The sequence below is a fragment of the Perognathus longimembris genome, chromosome 5 (assembly GCF_023159225.1).
Source record: "Perognathus longimembris pacificus isolate PPM17 chromosome 5, ASM2315922v1, whole genome shotgun sequence".
NCBI classification, from domain to species: Eukaryota; Metazoa; Chordata; class Mammalia; order Rodentia; family Heteromyidae; genus Perognathus; species Perognathus longimembris.
In genome coordinates, this window is record NC_063165.1 from 45,935,962 (window position 1) to 45,953,482 (window position 17,521).

At 43.4% G+C, this 17,521-nt stretch overlaps 1 protein-coding gene across 1 annotated transcript in view; it reads left to right on the forward strand.

Annotated features, from left to right (window-relative positions):
• Arhgap31 (Rho GTPase activating protein 31) overlaps positions 1–17,521 on the forward strand; it is a 107,074-nt gene that overhangs the window by 30,790 nt on the left and 58,763 nt on the right. The gene's annotated exons all lie outside the window — the stretch shown is intronic.

A 17,521-nucleotide genomic window follows, 5' to 3' on the forward strand; every position in this document is an offset into this window, starting at 1 on the left:
TGTTTACCATTGTTTTAATAGTACAAAGCCACGGTGAATTTTTTGAGGCATATGACATGAATATACATACAAACATACATATATATACATACACTATATATGCATATATTTTTTTCTTTTCAATAAATTCCCAGGAGCAAAATCACTAGATGTAAAGTATTAAGACAATCTTGATTGTGAGTGAAGAAACTCAAATTGACCTGAGTAAAAGGGGTAGAGGGGTGTCCTGATTTAAGTTAGCAAACTTTGGCCCAGAGAGGTGAGGAAATTAGAGACCTGGGACCTGAGATTGGAATTTTGACTGTCCTAGTGTCTACAGTAAGGAGGATAGCATTTGTTTTAGAGGTAAATAAGAATAGAGATTATATGCTTAAAATGCTTGGTCCACAATGTCTCTTAGAGCCTGGCCTTTGCTTATGAGCTTGCCTTGCAAGGCAGCTGAGTTAGAACCCTGTTTTTCCTCATGGCCTCTTTTCTCCTACCATGGTCTAGCTTTCACCTGATGGGTTGGTTTTGTATATCTCCCTGGTTCCACCACGCATCCCTGCCCCCAATCTGGCCTCCCCATGAGGCTCTACATTTGCTTCCACCCCTAAGGCTCTCCCAACCCAACCTCCCACCCTTGGTGTTAAGAGGCCTGGGGAGAAAGGGTGAGTAGACCATGGAGGTGGGAAGATTCTGCAACAGTGCACTCTTTCCCCTCTGTTCCCTCTGTGCCCTCATGGCTGGAAGGCTGTCCTGAGACAGCATCTCGGTCCTGTGCTGGCTGGACCTGCAGGCTTCTTGTCAGGGTTGAGGTGGCAGAGAGGAGCTCACACCCAAATGGCAGTGGGGCAGGGGCGGGGAAGGGTTCCAGGATGCCCAGCCATGCATTGTTCACTGGCTGCAGTTCTCAATCCCAACCCCCCCCCCCCCCCCCGCCGGCCTCTGGCAGTGGAGGACCAGCTTCCTCTTTAAGCAGCACTGGAGTTTCCCTCTGCTGCCTGCAGACTTCATAGCTTCACCCCTCTCCTGAAGCTAGCGGAGCCCGTATCCAGCTTGCTGGAAGGCCTGGGTTCATCCCAGCCCTGTAAAAAGGTGTTTTCTCCTGCCAGTCTGGAGGCTCCTGGGTTTCTAATCCCCCTTCTTAGGGCTGGGGAGCAGGCTGTGCAGCAGTGGGAAGCCCTGGACCCCTGTCCCCATTTCTCCAGTAGTTTGCCTTTCCCAAAGGTCAGCCTTCGGCCCCTGTGCGTCACACAGAGGGCCAGCCTGGAGCAAACCTCTGCAGTGCAGGGGATGGGGCAGCCGCAGAGCCGCAGGAGGCCTTGCCTACCGACATACCCTATGGGCACCCCATGGCATAAGGTCATCTCCTCATGGCTTCTCAGGGAGGGAGGTGCAACTCTGCACAGCAGAAATGATGACATTTTTTGGCTTTTTTGTTTTGTTTTATGTATCACATCCAGGAAGAGGTGAAACCTGGCGAATGGAAGGAAATAAGTGGGGGAGGGGCAGGAGGAGAGGGAGACATCATGACTTAAGGAAATTGCTTTGATTGCTTGCCCAGGACAGAATATATATGTTGCTAGACATCAAAGGAAACATCAGTGGTGGTCCCCACAAAAACGGGGATCATGTTAAGCAGAAAGTGTTTCTATTATATGAAGCAGAGATTTTATTTTAGAAGTCTGTAAATTCAGTAAGAAAAGACTTTTAACCCTTCCCCTAGCTAAGTTACTAGTTTGTGTCCCACTATAGACAGTTTCCTCTCCTCTTTCTCCTCCCTTTCCCTTTCCCACTTGGGAATGAGATAAGGGTCCTAGGGGACCAGAAAGTAGACTCATAAGTAAGTTAGCACCAGGACTCTGCCACTGGGAGATTTCTCTTTGGGGGTATTGTAGATGGGGTACCATGGATAAGGTATCAGAGATGGTTTCCTACTATCTTTGTTAACAACCAAGGAATGAAATTCTGTTCCTCCCCAATATCCTAGTCCCCTCGCCCCATTATCTGTGTATCTGTTTGTAATCTTAGGTGAAATTATTGATGTAGGCTTTCTCTATTTCTCTTTTAAATTTGGGATTGGGGGGGGGGGGTTGTGGGGGTTGTGGGTTTGTGCTTGAACTCAGGGCCTGGGACTATCCCTGAGCTTCTTTTGCTCAAGACTAGCACTCTACCACTTGAGCCACTGTGCCACTTCAGGCTTTTTCTGTTTATGTGGTACTGAGGAATTGAACCCAGGGTTCATGCATACTAGTCACGCACTCTACTGCTAAGCCACATTCCCGGTCCCTGAACTCATAATCTTGATGGGCTTTTTCCCTCCTGGCTGGTGCACTCCCACTTAAGCCAAGACTCTACGTCCATGTTTTCAATGATTCATTGGAGATAAGAGTCATGCAGATTTGTCTGTTTTGCCTGGCTTCCAGATGCTATTCTCAGATCTCTGACCTCAGCCTTCCAGTTTATTTTCTTTGTTTGCTTGTTTTGAAATGAGGTCTCCCCATGTTGACAGACTGGCAACTTCAGATTATCCTGCCTCAGCCTCCAAAGTGTTTGGATTACAGTCTTTCCTAAATATATATATATATATATTTTTTTTTTTTAAAGATCATAGCCTCATCTTTACACTGTATCTCATTTCCAGGACACCAAACATCTTGACTCAATTTAGTTTTAACCATTCTGGCACTCTTGAATAATGGCTTAAAAATTCAGACCAGGGGAAAGCTAAGGTGATGTGAAATGTATGTCTCCATCATTTTAATGTTTTAATTGCCCTCCCTAGCTACTCAGAAAATCAAAATTAGGAGACTGAGGCCAGTCTGGGCAAAAACTTCTGAAGACTTTATCTTAACCAAGAAAAAGCTGAGTGTGATGGTACCTATTTGTCATCCCAACTACACAGGAGGCCTAAATCAAAGAATCCCAGTCCAGGCTGGCCCAGACATAAACTTGAGACCCTATTGAAAAAACAACTACATGGGAGAGAATGAGGAAAAGGGTGACATTATCCAAAAAGAAATGTACTCTAGCTCACTTATATAACTATAACCCCTCTGTATGTCACCTTTATAATAACAATAAAAAATAAAATAACTGCAGAAAAAAGTGCTGGGGACATGACTCAAATGGTAGAGAATTTGCCTGGCAAGTACAACACCTGAAGTTCTCATTTCACACCGCAGGATCACCAAAAACAAAACACAATAAAGCAAACTGTATATATCCATTCTCTTAATGAAATGTTAGGTACTATTATTGTTGTTTTCTTTCAAGGAAATAAAAAATTGGCCATTCTATGTGAACTGCCAAAATCTTTTAAATATGATCTGTGGAATCTAAAAGACTCTGTTGACTGTCAAGTTCATATCAAGGTACTGGTGCCTTGTTTGTTGGTTTTGTTTTTTTTGTAGTTTGTTTTTAGTGTTGGTCCTGGGCTTTGAACTCAGGTCCTGGGCACTGTTTCTAAGCTATTTTGCTTAAGGCTAGCACTCTACCACTGGAACCACAGCTCCACCTCCAGGAAAGGGGGGGGTTAATTAGCATAAGAGTCTCATGGGCTTTCCTACCAAGCCTGGCTTTGAACCTGGATCCTTAGATCTCATCCTCTTGAGTAGCTAGGATTACAGGCATGAGCCACAAGCACAGTGGTGCCTTTTTACTGACCTGCTTAATTGTTGCGTCTGTGTTCAACAACAAATGCCTGCCCCTATGAGAATCTCACGCACATTTTAGGGATAGATGAGGAGAAAGGAGACCCTTTTGATACTTTTTTAATGTCTTGATATAGATCTATCTGTTCTTTCTGCTATTTAGCAGAAATTTGTGCCAGACTTTTAGTACAACAAAGAACCTATTTTGAATAATCCAGAATCTCTTGGTCTTTCAGTTTGTAAATCAGCAGAATGGCTACAATGAAGATGCTACAGTTTCCCTTTAAAGGTCATGTGCTGGGTAAGAGGTATGTCTGGCCTCCCAGTTTAATAAGCACAGTGTGGACTTGCTTGTTACCATCTCAAGTTGAAGCACATTAATTAATAGACATTAAACACTCTCAGAGAGTTTGGCGCCAATTAAAACATCTTGAAGTCACAGACATTAATAGGAATAGTATCACCATCTGATAATGGGGTTGAGGCAGTTGTTAATCACATCTACGCATGCCACTACAGAGACTGCATGTCTATTCCTCGCTTTTGGATGCTGAGATAAAATTTTGCTTATAAGCCTTGCTTAGATTTGTGAAGTTGGAGAAAGGAAAGTGTTGTTGTGTTGTGTTTTTTTTTTTAGTTTGAAATGAGAATCCTAGATCTATATTGGATAGGTAGCCATTCTAGCTTTTGTTTTTCCTACTATTTTTGTTTTTTCCTACTATTGTTTTAAAAATGCTTTGATGCCTCATCTCTCTTGCTCTCCCTAAGGCAGGCACTCCACGAGGAAGAATGGACAGGTGCTGTTGTTTCCCCTGCAGAGAGGTTTCACCATCACCTCCACCCCCAGACCCTGCCTTGACCAAAGCCTTGAGCCAGAGAGGAAGGATGGAGAGGGTGCTAGCTTCTCCTGGTGCTAGCTTCTCCTGGTGCTGTGTACTTAAGGATGCACCTCAGGAAAAAAAAAAATGGATAAATGGATGCGTGAATGACTTGAAGACAGACAGTTTCCTAGTTAGGTCAAAACTGGTGGGGAGAAGAATTTGAGAGAAACCTTGAGCAAATTAGAGAAATTAGCAGTACTTCTCAAACCTTGCCCAGTATGTTGGAATCCCTGAGGAGCTTTGAGAAGAAGAAGCAAAAACAAACCTCTCACCTGCAGTGATTAAATCAGAATGTCTGAAGGTGAAAGGTGACATGGGAATTTTGGAAAGCTTCTGAGGACTTTTCCCTACTCGGTAGGATGAGGGACGGAGAACAGTACTTCTCTGATTCCAGGGCATAGTTGTCACCTGTGGATCTTGTTGAAATTCAGGTTCTGATGTAGATCAGGTAAGGCCTGTTATCTTCTAGATTCAAAAAGGGAAACTAGATACTAGGTGGCCGGTGAGGAGGGTGGGGGGTCAAGATGTGCTCCACAAAGGGGGATAGGATTGTTTGTCTTCGGACAGTGTGAGACCCTTTGCCCAAGTATGAGAAGATGTCAGGGGACCATGGCTGCTGCACTATAGCTACAGGGGAGAAGGCAGTCCATGAGCTGAGCTCCCCAATTTAGCACTTGGCAGTGAACTGCCTATTGTTTTGGGTGCACATGTGTTCTTTCCTCTTCCAAGGGCTTGGTGTTCAGAAGCCAGTGCTTTAGTTCTGTTTCTCACATGGGATGCTAGGCTCTCCACTGGACTTCAGGGCATGAATGAGGCTGCCTCTGCTGCCCCTTATGCCTGGTATAGGCTGAGTTCTAATCCCCTGTCACCTTTTTGTGTTGCTGTTGTCAGTCCTGGGACTTGAATTCAAGGCCTAAGCACTATCCCTGAGCTTTTGTGTTCAAGGCTAGGCTAGGGCTCTACCATTTAAGCCATGGCTCCACTTAAGGCTTTTGTTAGTGGTTAATTGGCATTAAGAGTATCACTGGCTTCAAACTGTAATTCTCAGATCCCAGCCTCTTGAGTAGCTAGGATTACAGACATGGGCCATGGGTACCTGGGTACCCTGTCACCTTCTTAATGAGGCTCCCTTTACTTAAATAAACTTCAAAAGGACTTTACCACCCCATTTAAATGGCACATCCTCTTCTCACTGTTTTCATCTTCTCTTGAGAGCTTGTCACCATCTTATGTATGTATTTACCTTGTATATACTTATTGTATCATCTTCTTTACTCCTGTTAGATAGGTAGTGTCCCAGAATGCTGTTGGCTCAAGCCTGTAGTCCTAGCTACTCAGGAAGCTGAGCTCTGATGATCATGGTTTGAAGCTAGCCAAGGCACAATTCATGAGATTCTCTATCTTCAATTAATCAGCAGAAAGCTGGAAGTGGAGGAATGACTCAAGTAATAGAATTCTAGTCTTGAGCAAAAAAGTCAAGTGAAAGGATGAGGCCCTGAGTTCAGGACCCAGTATCAGCATGAGCATAGAAGGTTGTTTTTGTGTTGTTCATTGCTGCTTCCTCAATCTCTAGAATAATTTTGGACACTGGCCATATTTGTTGAATGAATAAATGAAGTGAATTGAATATTTACATAGTGGAGGTTGTCGGCACAAGTAAATTCAGCATTCAGGGCCAGGAAAAACCGAAAGAATCCATTTTATTTCTGTTCCGTTTGAGAAGAGGAAATTATGACAGAATTTGGTCATTAGATAAAAATTCTTAAATAGTACAACCATAAAAATGATTTTCCCTCTCAGTTGACTAGAAACGTGTGTTCAACGTGTGTTCAAAAAGATAAGGGCTCTGGTGGCTTACACCTGTTCCTAACTGCTCAGAAGGCTGAGATCTGAGGATTGTGGTTCTAGACTAGCCTGCGAAGAAAAGTCTGTAAGCCTCTTATCTCCAATTAATCACCAATTATCTCCAGTTAACAAAAGGGAAGTGGAGCTGTGGTTCAAAGTGGTAGAGCACTAACCTTGAGCAGGAAAGTTTAAGATAGCACCCAAGCCTTGAGTTCAACTCCCCCTCCCTCCAAAAAAAGAAAAATATCAGGATGATGAAGTATACTCTTTACCTGACTTCTTGAACTGTAACTTCTTTGTACATCACCTTTACAATAACAATTTTTTTAAAACTTTTTTAAAAGATCAAGATGCAAGATACTAGTAGCTCATGCCTATAATCCTAGCTATTCAGAGGTTTAGGATTAATCTAAGGATCAAGTTCAAAGCTAGCCAGGGCAGAAAATCCTATGAGGTTCTAATCTCCCAATTAACCAGCAAGGAGCCAGATACAGAAGCATGGCTCAAGTGGTAGAGTGCCAGTCTTGAGCAAAAAAGCCAAACCCTGGTACAACACACACACACACACACACACACACACACACACACACACACACACAATCAGGTATCTGAAACAAATCAATTCCAAAAAACCTCATAAAATCATCAATAACTACCTTAGTACTGCAGTATTTAAAGTACAAATGACTTGGGTGAAGAGAAAGAGTAAAAGCTATGAAGTATAGCAGAATGGGTACAAATGAGATTTTCTGTTTTGCCTTGTTTCGTTTTGTTGAGTCACTGATGCTCTTTTCCCCAATGTAAAGTGTTAATGTCTGAGTACATTGCATCTTGATCAATGTCACCCTGCACATGAGATCTTAAGAGAAAGAAAGAATCAGAGAAGCCATTTATGAGGAGTGTGGAGTTTGAGGATTCCAAGTCCTGACGCCTGTCCTCTATCAGGCAGACACGGAGGCCTGCCTCTGCTTTGGTAATACAGTGCTAGGAAGCTCATGAACCCACAAGACAGACTGACTCTTCCAAGTGTGAACAGTCCCAGAGACTAGCCATGTCTCTTGTCTTAGTTATAGAACTGTTTTCATTTACCCACCACACTGGGAATTTCTTCTCAACAAACTTAAAAGGTATCCTTCCTGTCCCTGCCCATTCTGATCACAACATGTGGCCAGAAACTTCTACTTTTCTTGAAATCAAATTTACCTTATAGTTTCTCAGTTTTTCTAGAGATGTCTACATAGGATTTCTGCATAGGTTTAGAGTCTGCTCACCTTCAAAATCGGATTCCCCTGAATGTTTCAAGCGTTCTAAGAAAGATCAGATTGTCTGTGCCCTTCTCTAACAAGGTCCCCAAGAATAATGCTGCTGGTGTGGACTGAAGAGTATAAAGTATTCTTCCTCTCTCTAGACACTGCCTCTTGTGAGGCATCCCAAGATATGTCTGTGCCTCTGCTGGCTCTGTCAGATTTTGGACACAGTATGCGTCTTGATTGATACAGCTATTAGGATAATGAGTTGTGCCTCAGCGATGAATTAACAAAAAACAAAAGCCTGGGCTGGGGATATAGCCTAGTGGCAAGAGTGCCTGCCTCGGATACACGAGGCCCTAGGTTCGATTCCCCAGCACCACATACACAGAAAAAACGGCCAGAAGCGGCGCTGTGGCTCAAGTGGCAGAGTGCTAGCCTTGAGCAGGAAGAAGCCAGGGACAGTGCTCAGGCCCTGAGTCCAAGGCCCAGGACTGGCCAAAAAAAAAAAAAAAAAAAAAAAAAAGCCTGGTACCAAAATTGAATGCACAAAATTGAATGCATTCTTAAAAATTGAAGTATTTATAAGGTATTTTTATATTAAATGTAGTACTTCTTTACTAGTTTCTCATCTGCATGTATTATAAAGATATCAGCTTTGGAAACAGACAGCCCTAGGTGAGAATACCATCTCTGTACCTTTCTAATTATGTACCTCTGTACTCTCTGTCTGTCTCCCTCCCTCCCTCCTTCCCTCCCTCTTTTAAAGGGAATTAGAATATCCAGTTTCTAGGATACTCAGGGCAAGAAAATGAAACCATGGAAATAAGTATCTGGCATGTAATAAATGATTTAAATGATGGATCCTGGGAGAATAATGATTAGTTTTGTAATCCCAAGAACTGTCTGTTGGGTAATTAAATCACTGACATTAGGATCTCATGCCATGATCATACAGGCCTCTTAGGCGCTTTGGGTTTCTTTGTGGAAGTTCTAGGGATTGAATGTAGGTCCTTAGGAGTGCTTGACAAGCACGCTCCTACTTGAGCTGTGGCCTTCAGCTCTTCCTCACATACTTTGGAAAGGACTTAAAAGTTGTACAGCAAGGCAGCCTGGGTTGAGGATATGGGTGCATCCAGCATGTACAAGTGTGACAAATAGTCACTAAGACTGTCTTTTACCACTGCTCACTCTAATGAGTCACTTATCAGCACAGCCTGCATTGAGTTACCAGGAATTGCCTGCTGGTGCCATGATATGGCCAGAATGACAGGTTAGTGCCACACAAACACCTCAGGCTTGGGACCTCCTGGCAGAATCCTTGTATCCTGAAAGTGGGAGCAGCTGAATGAAAACATGGAGGGAGCTGTGAGAGGGGTGCTAGGAAGCATGGCATCCGTATTGCAATGAAGCTATACCTAGCCCATCTTTCCTTTGAAGGGGCTACAAAAGTTCTGGTTTCTCTTTCCAGTTCTTTCCCCTCCTTTGTAGACCCAGAACCCAGCTGTCCATACCCTCCTTCCATGTCCTCTCCAGGGACAAAGGCCTCTTATAGGCCTCCCACCCCCATCCAGTGGTATCCAAGGCGACGGTGGGGAACTTGGGAACAGGCCTTGGCTCTCAGACAGAGGTTGTCCTGCAAGCCTGCTCACAGAGCTGGCGCTCATTCCATGGGCCATGAAAGGACAGACTGTTCTGTGGCTGAACATGAGCATATTGAGAGGCCTCCGTCCTTGGTGTCTTCAGACCTCATTGTAAGAATCCTCCCTGGTGCTGAGAAATCGGGTAAATGAAGACCCTGTCTGGGTAAACAAGCAAAGACACTGATGAAGTCGAAGAGGAGAAGAGAATGAGGCTGTGTCTGGGCAGAGCGGCTTTTCCGCTTAGCCTCAGTGACTCAATGAGCCAGTCGCAGTAGACATTTCCATTCACTCAGATTGTTGGGTCTGATGTAATCGCTCTGGTCAGTGTTGTGGCCAGAGCCTTGGGAAAAGGAGAAGCCACACTGAAAGGGAAGAGGTGCACACTGGGTAAAACATACTAGGACTGGTCCATAACCCAGCATGAGCACCCCCTGATGTGGTACAGTGATGAGAAAATGAGTGGGATGTGCTTTCCTTGGCTGGGAGAAGATCCCGGGCACCGGGCTCACCAAGGGCTTTGCCTCCTGTTAGGGTTGGTTCACAGTCGCTGGCAGTTGTTTCTACTACCACATAATAAACTTGGAATTCAGAAACCTGGATTCTGGGTCTTAAGTAGGTAAGCCTTAAGCTAGTCACTTTCCAGGGTGTGTGGCAACTAGAACATTCCATGACCCTGAATGGGGAGGAGTAAGGTCTTGAGAAGCCATTTAAATGACTCTAAAACTGGCAGCTTAGAAGCATATCTAGGCTCTATGTATGCCTTCTCTCTGTACAGTGTATGCCTTTGAAAGCCTTCAGCTTAATCTTGGCTGTCAGAGTCTCGCCTCCCGGGCCCTGTGCAGCTACCCTCCTTATCAATGGGGCCTTCAGATCCACCACCCTGCACATTCCTCGGGAGGTGGCATGGCTGTGGTGGGAGTGGGGTTGTTTATAATTTTTCAGATTAAAATGCCATTGAGTGCTCCTCTGGAACTGCTGACATGTTTCAAACGTCTGCTTCTCATGGTCTGATGTTCTGGCCTTGGACAAAAATCACTTTAAGGAGTGTTCGGCCAGGATCATAGGGTCCACACACCCGCCCCAGGATTCTCAGGCTGAATAATCAAACATTGTTTCTGCCCTCCATCACATTTCTGCCACACTCAGTGCTGTCTGATGGAGCATGGCTGTATTCGCAGGAAAAAGAGGATCCCGCCCAGCCCCTGTGGGTGGGAGTGGATAGAGAGCCACATCCCTGCTCAAGTGGGTTCTGAACCTACAACAATTTGAGAGAGAAGAATAAAAGTAGAAGGATTAGTTACATAACAGGCACTATTTTGAAGTATCATTAAATAAATATTAATATACTTAATATTAAGTATATATGCTGGTACTGGGGCTTGAACTCAGGGCCTGAGTGTTATCACTTAGCTTTTTCCGCTCAAGGTGAGGTGGTGCTCTACCACTCAAGCCATGGCTCTACTTTTTGGTGGTTAATTGGAAGATAAGAGTCCCATGATCTTTCCTGCCTAGGTTGGCTTTAGACCATGGTTCTCAGATCTCTGCCTCCTGAATAGTTCGGATTACAGGTATAAGTCACCGGATTGGATTCAAAGGGGATTTCTTAATGTTTGAAATTCTCCTGATTCTAATAGATCAGAATTTGTTCATTACATCTACCTCAGCAACATTATTCCTTAAATGTGTCATTTGGGGGATGTTTTTTCTTCCTGTGAATGATAAATCGTAAACATTTACTTGAGGAACTCCTCTTCCCTGGTCACTCTGCTAGTGCGCCATCCATCTTGTATTCACATACCACGCCAGTCTGCAACCCTGTAGCCTGTACTCTCTCCTTACCTCAGAACCCCAATCAGGTGCACTGACAGATGAAAATGAGTGCAGAGCTGGGCCCTGGTGGCTTACACCTGTAACCCCAGCTTCTCAGAAGGCTGAGATCTTAGGATCACAGTTCAAAGCCAGTCTGGGCTGAAAAGTTCTGGTGAGACTCTTAGCTGCAATTAGCCACCAGAAAACTGGAAGTGAAGCTGTGGCTCAAAGTGGTAGAGCTCTAGCCTTGAGCAGAAGAGCTCAGGGACAGTGCCTAGGCCCAGAGTTCAACCCTCACAACTGACAGTGGAGGAAGGGAGGGAGGGAGGGAGGGAGGGAGGGAGGGAGGGAGGGAGGGAGGGAGGGAGGGCAGAAAGGCCATTTGACTCCTGGTAAGATTCTGAGTCAAGATGATGATGATGCAGGACAGAAGCTAGCTCTGCCTCCCACCCCATGATGCCTTCTTTCCCTCCATGGTACCTCCTGCTTCCACAGGGCTTTTAATCATCACATCTCACTTATGAGGAGTGCTTTAGCATAGTGAAGACTTTGTGAGAATTTAAATACTTGGGCAAAACTGAACTAAATTGCTAACGGTGCTTATTAAATGTGGCAGACTGACAGGCAAGAAGCAATGCCTTGAGTTTAAATGGCACTCTGGCTACTTGCTTTGTGTCTGGTCCTTGTTATCACTGTCAGTCTTCTCAGAGGCACTGATCTAGCCTGACATCTGTCCCAGCATCACACAGGGTGTGACCCGGATGTGCCTTAGACAGTGCCCCAACCACTTTTAAAGACAAGGAAGGATGGAGCCAGGCCCCCCAGGGGAGGACCAGTGCCCTGGCATTCCTCTACTCCTCCTGGCAGGCACAGGGAGACCCATTGCCCTTCCTTACTGGCGTCCTGTCACCTCCTGTTTGGCTTGCCATCTTGGCCCCTCTCCACCCCCGACCCTGCCCTTGTGGCCTGGTTCTTTGGCAGAGACTCCTGGCTGACCACACTCTTACACGTCTGTTGGTTCTTTGACTGGATTCCCTTAACCCTCCAAGTTCTCTTCCTAGCTTGAGACTATGAATGGGCATCTAGATGTTGCTTCTGGAAACATTCACACAGTAGTTCTCAGCTGCCTGCTGAGGTGTTCTTGACAAAGGTCATCTTTCTCTGTGACTAGGGAGCCTGATCCTAGAGCTTTGTGGTTCTCTTTAAGTCCCAGCTCCTGTGCCCTGCCAGCCACCCTTTTCCCAGTAGAGTCGACCCTATCACTTATCATCCATAGTGGGGCACCTTAACATTTGAAGAGAGTGCTATTGATAATTTCACCTGCTCTCTGGAAATAAACAAGGACAATGTCTGGCCAGTGGAAATATTCATTGTATTTTCAGGTATGTATTTTTAGATCAATCAGCCTAATACTCCCTTTAAACAGTCTGGTGCTATACCTGGAATTACACTAAGCACTTAACAAGTGTGTATCATTCATTTATTACTACCATCATAATGGCTACATGCTTTTATTTGAGACAAAAGACTCAGACAAGTTTAAATAAGTTGCTTAAATAGTAGAAGGATTTTGAATGTGTATGAGGTAAGTGATATGCTGGTTATCCTGACCTGATCACTATGTATTCCATACATGTAGTGAAATATGTAGTATACCATACAAATATGTATGAATACTGTGTATGATAAATTTTTTAAATGTTTAAAATAGAAGCCAGGTATGGTGGCTTCACCCATAACCTTAGCCACTTGGGAGGCAGAAATCAGAAATGGAGGGCGGAGATTTGAGGCTAACCAAGGATAAGCAAAAGTTTATGAGACTCCTTGTTGACTGATTGCTGGGCAAATATGGCACATGCCTGCCAGACCATGTGGAGGATTAAAGTACAGGTCACCCTGTACACATAAAGGACTGGCAGGGTGGCTCAAGTAGTTGAGCACCTGCCAAAGCAAGTGCCAGGCCCTGAGTTAAAATTCTAGTATTTCACCAGAAATTTAAAAACCTAAGTATTGTTATAAGGTAAGAAAACAGAGAAGCCACATTTTGAGAGGTTGAATCTTGGAATGTTTATTGAAAGGCTGGCAACTGCATGGTAGACTCCTGTCTTAAAGAGCAGCAGCCAGCAAATACATGTAACATTGTAAGGAAACTGAGCCCCAATAGAGAGCTGAATTGGGACGTCATGGTGAGCTGGTTTTCGCCTAAATAGGGTCAGGTCAGGGGCAGGGTCACAGGAAACTCCCAGTCCCAGGCACTGGACTGACAGGTTTAGTAACCTATCAGCCAAGTCCCCACCTCTGGCTACAGGGGTTCGGGCATGCCCATCACTTGGGAGGTAGAGGATTCACCTTCCCCCATCATGAAGACAAGATGCCAGGTCCTACCATGTGACCAAGATGGTGTGCTGTCAGAAGCGAACTTCCTATTTCGGAATAAATTAAATGTTTACCCTACCTACTACCTGACTGGCACTGAGATCAATCAGATTTTAATAATGGAACTCCTACTTTGTAAAAAAAAAAATCTTCCATTTAAATAAAAAGAACTAGCTGGAACCTCTGGCAAGTGGTGGGAGGCTAAAGCCTTCTTTTTTTAGTCCTCCCTGTGTGCCTTGACCAGTATGATAATGTATGTAGTCAACAAAAACAAAACCTTTGGTGAGGAGACAGTAGAGTGGACCCCAAATTCCAAATTAGTTATGCTTGAGAAGAACACTTGTACATTGATTGCTTAGAATTTGAAATTCATTTTCCCATGATTATTTTTGAAGGTCTAAAATGGTGGTTAGGCTCCACGCCTAACCAACAGAATTCTATGTAGACTGTAATTTCATTGTGGTTTATTCCTCTGTGCAAGGCTAAACTGGGATGGAAAGCAGAAACATAGTTTGGGGTTGTTGTTGTTTTTTCACAACTCTTTCACATAACTGACTACTGTGTGACAATGGACAAGTAATGCAACCTCTCTGAGCCTCAGTCCTACCAAACATAATATCTAGCTTCTAAACATTGAAGAATCACAAAAGAGGTTATATCAAATTCCTTTTAAAATATTCATAGCCAAGTGCCAGTGGCACACACCTGTAATCCTAGCTACTCAGAAGGCTGAGATCTGAGGATTGCAGTTCAAAGCCAACCTGGGCAGAAAAGTCTGTGAGATTCTTATCTCCAAATAACCACCAGAAAAGCAGAAGTGGAGCTGTGCTACAAACTATTAGAGCACTAACCTTGAGTGAAAAGGCTCAGGGACAGCGCCCAGGCCCTGAGTTCAAGCCCTATGATCAACCAAACAAAAAAAGCAAAAGAAAAACTGTTATTCATCATGCTGTAGCAACTGGTCACCATATATGACACTGCCAAGTGGCCAGTAAGGTTTCCAAGAACTCTAATTCTAGTTCTTAAAGTGACACAGAATCTTCTCTCTGCAATTGGGTAGTGGGAGGGTTGACCAGGGCAGACTTGGGAACTTCTGAGTTAATGTGTTATTCTGAGTGCTGGTGAGAATAGAGAAGGGCAACAGAGGAGCAGCAAAGTGTCAGAAGGGAACCCAGAAAGCAAGCTGCAGCAGGGGACTGAGATTCTGAGGAGCTGGGCATTGGTCTGTGGCTGGAGGGGCTATAACTAAGGGTATAAACTGCTAGTACTACTGTGGGGTTAAAGAGTGCAGGCATTCCCACCTATGCTTCTTCCCCGTTTCGTCTGTCAGTGTCGCAAAATGGGTATCAGAAGGCACAAGAACTCCAGATACCGAGGCAACTGAGGATAAAAATAGTAGTTTCAGAATAAAAAGTCTATAATAGAAGACTGACTTAGCAAGATAAAGGGCTTTATTTCATTTTAAATTCTTCTAACCACTCTTCCTCTCAAAAGGGCATGTTACCTCTTTTTCGCTCCAAGTTGCTTATAGGTCTCACATTAGACTTTTTTTTGCACATAAGCAATAGCTATCAGCCTGTCATTCCACGAGCTGTGGCTCAGACCTAGACTATGTCCGCAGTGATGTTTTGAGATGCCAGGAGGGCCACTGGCTTTCCTGAAACAAGGGGACACGTAGTCTGCAGAGACATTCACCAATGGGAAGTGGGTCTGCCGGCTTCTAGCTTTTTCTCTAAAAGTTTTATTGAGATAGAATTTACATACAACTACCCATTGCAAATATACAAGAATATTCAGAGGTATACAACCATGAATAAAATCCATTTTAGAACATTTTTATCACCTTAACTGTCAGGCCTCATTCCCCCACCTTCTTCCTCCTACATTCTAAATCACTAACTTACTTGCTATCTGAAGATTCCCTATGCTGGGCATTTCATATGAATAGAATCACAAATCAGGTAACCCTTTGTATGTGATTTAACCTAATATCACCAAAGGGCCATTCATACTGAAGCATGTGGTACCCTCATCCTTTATATGGCTAGATAGTTGTCCATCATATGAGTGATACCACAGGTTACTGTTTATCAGTTCATGGACATGCGAGTTGTTTCTAGTTAGGGGCTTTACAAGTAATGCTGCTTATCAATATTTAGTTACAAAATTTGTGCGTTATGGTTTGTGTATGTGTGCCACATATATCGGTGTATCATGTAGTAACTAGACTAACATTTTGAGGGATTGTCAATTTTAATTATATATATATGTATATATACACAAATATACTTGGTTATATATTTTTTATCTTTTAATAAACAAGTGCATTTTATTATTTACCATTTTATAGACATTGTATTGTATGTGACACAATTTGGAGAACTTAGCCTTCAAAACATGTAGAAATAGTTAAACATTATGCTCACACTAATGTGGCTACTTGGACTTGGTTTCACATGTAGTTTGTGTTCCTAAATCCTGGTAATTCCTCTATGTGGTGAAGTTTTTCAAAGTGCCTGTGTGCCAAGCACCCGTGGCTTATGTTTGTAATCCTAGCGACTCAGGAGTTGAGATCTAAGGATCTGGGATCAAAGCCAGCCTAGGCAGTAAAGTCTGTGAAACACTTATCTCCAGTTAACCACACAAAGCCAGAAGTAGAGTTGTGGCTCAAGTGATGGTAGAGTGCCAGCCTGTAGTGAAAAAGCTAAGGAACAGCATCCAGACCCTGAGTTCAAGCCCCCCAGTATTAGCAAACAGACACCAAAAAAGTTAGCTTAGAAGTGATCTCTGACTTAGGTGTAAAATGCAAAACTTTAAAACTGTAAAAATAAATATAAAAGTCTTTGGAATCTGGAGCAAGGCAAAGAATTCTTAGAATCCACAGCAAACTCATGATCTACAAAAAGAAACATGGATAAATGGGACCTCACAGAAACTAAAACCTTTCATCTTACAAAAGGCCATTAAGAGATGATTTTTTTAAAGCTATGGTGGAGCAAATACATGCGAATTAAAAATCTGGAAAAACAATAGGATATTAGAATATATAAAGAAAATTCAAACCTCAGAAGTAAAGAAAAATCAAACAATCTGGTTAGAAAATGGCTACAGACAGGGTCAGATATTTCACAAGTTAAGCACAGGACAATATGCTCACCATCTTTAGCCACTACAGAAATGCAAATCCAAACCATAATGAGACACAGGTTTTACACTATCTTTTGTTTGGCTGAACATTGGCCATACAAACATAGCACAGATAAGGACCTCCTATGTAGCTATTAATAATTTATCCAATGAAAAAAGGTGAGCTGACTTCCCTGGTTATTTATCAAGACTATCCTCTTCACAATTTATCCTATAAATTAAGTGTTATGGTCACACTCCAAAAATTGGAGATCTCTGAAAGTCTCCAGAGGTATGTCTTTCAAACACCTAGCTATAAAAGTAGGTTTATCGTTAGTGCCACTTAACTCAATCAGCAGTCATGACAGAACAGCTACACGAGGCGCACTGGGTGTGGGCCACTTCCTAGTTGAAATAGGTTTCTCTCAGAGGAAACTGTTTTGCAGATAGTTTTCCCCCTCTGAAGTGAGAGTGGTTATTCTTACATATCAGATGTTGTGAGGATCATACCAGACCCAGTGGAAATGATGTGCTCAGCCTAGTGCTCAAGCAAGCTCATGGGGCTGTAATCTCCAGGAAGAACTTCCATGAATCTCCTGCCAGAGCAGTTTACTTTTGTTAACCATATGGTGAGAAATATCTGAGATAGTCTTAGATTGGTTGTTCTGCCTTGCTCTTCTCATAAATATATTAATGCTTGTCAGAGCACATATCTTGTGGGGGAGGGGGTTTCCTCCCAAATACAAGATTACATATATATATACACACACATATATATATGCATATACATATACATATACATATATGCGTATATATATGTATGTATGTATGTATCTCCCATTTTTTCCCTTGGTCATGCATCTGGCCAGAGAAACTGTTTCTTCTGTGTGAATTAACATGAGAGATAGCACAGGATTCTCTTTTTCTTACCAATGCCTGGCAGATCCTGTTTAGAGCAG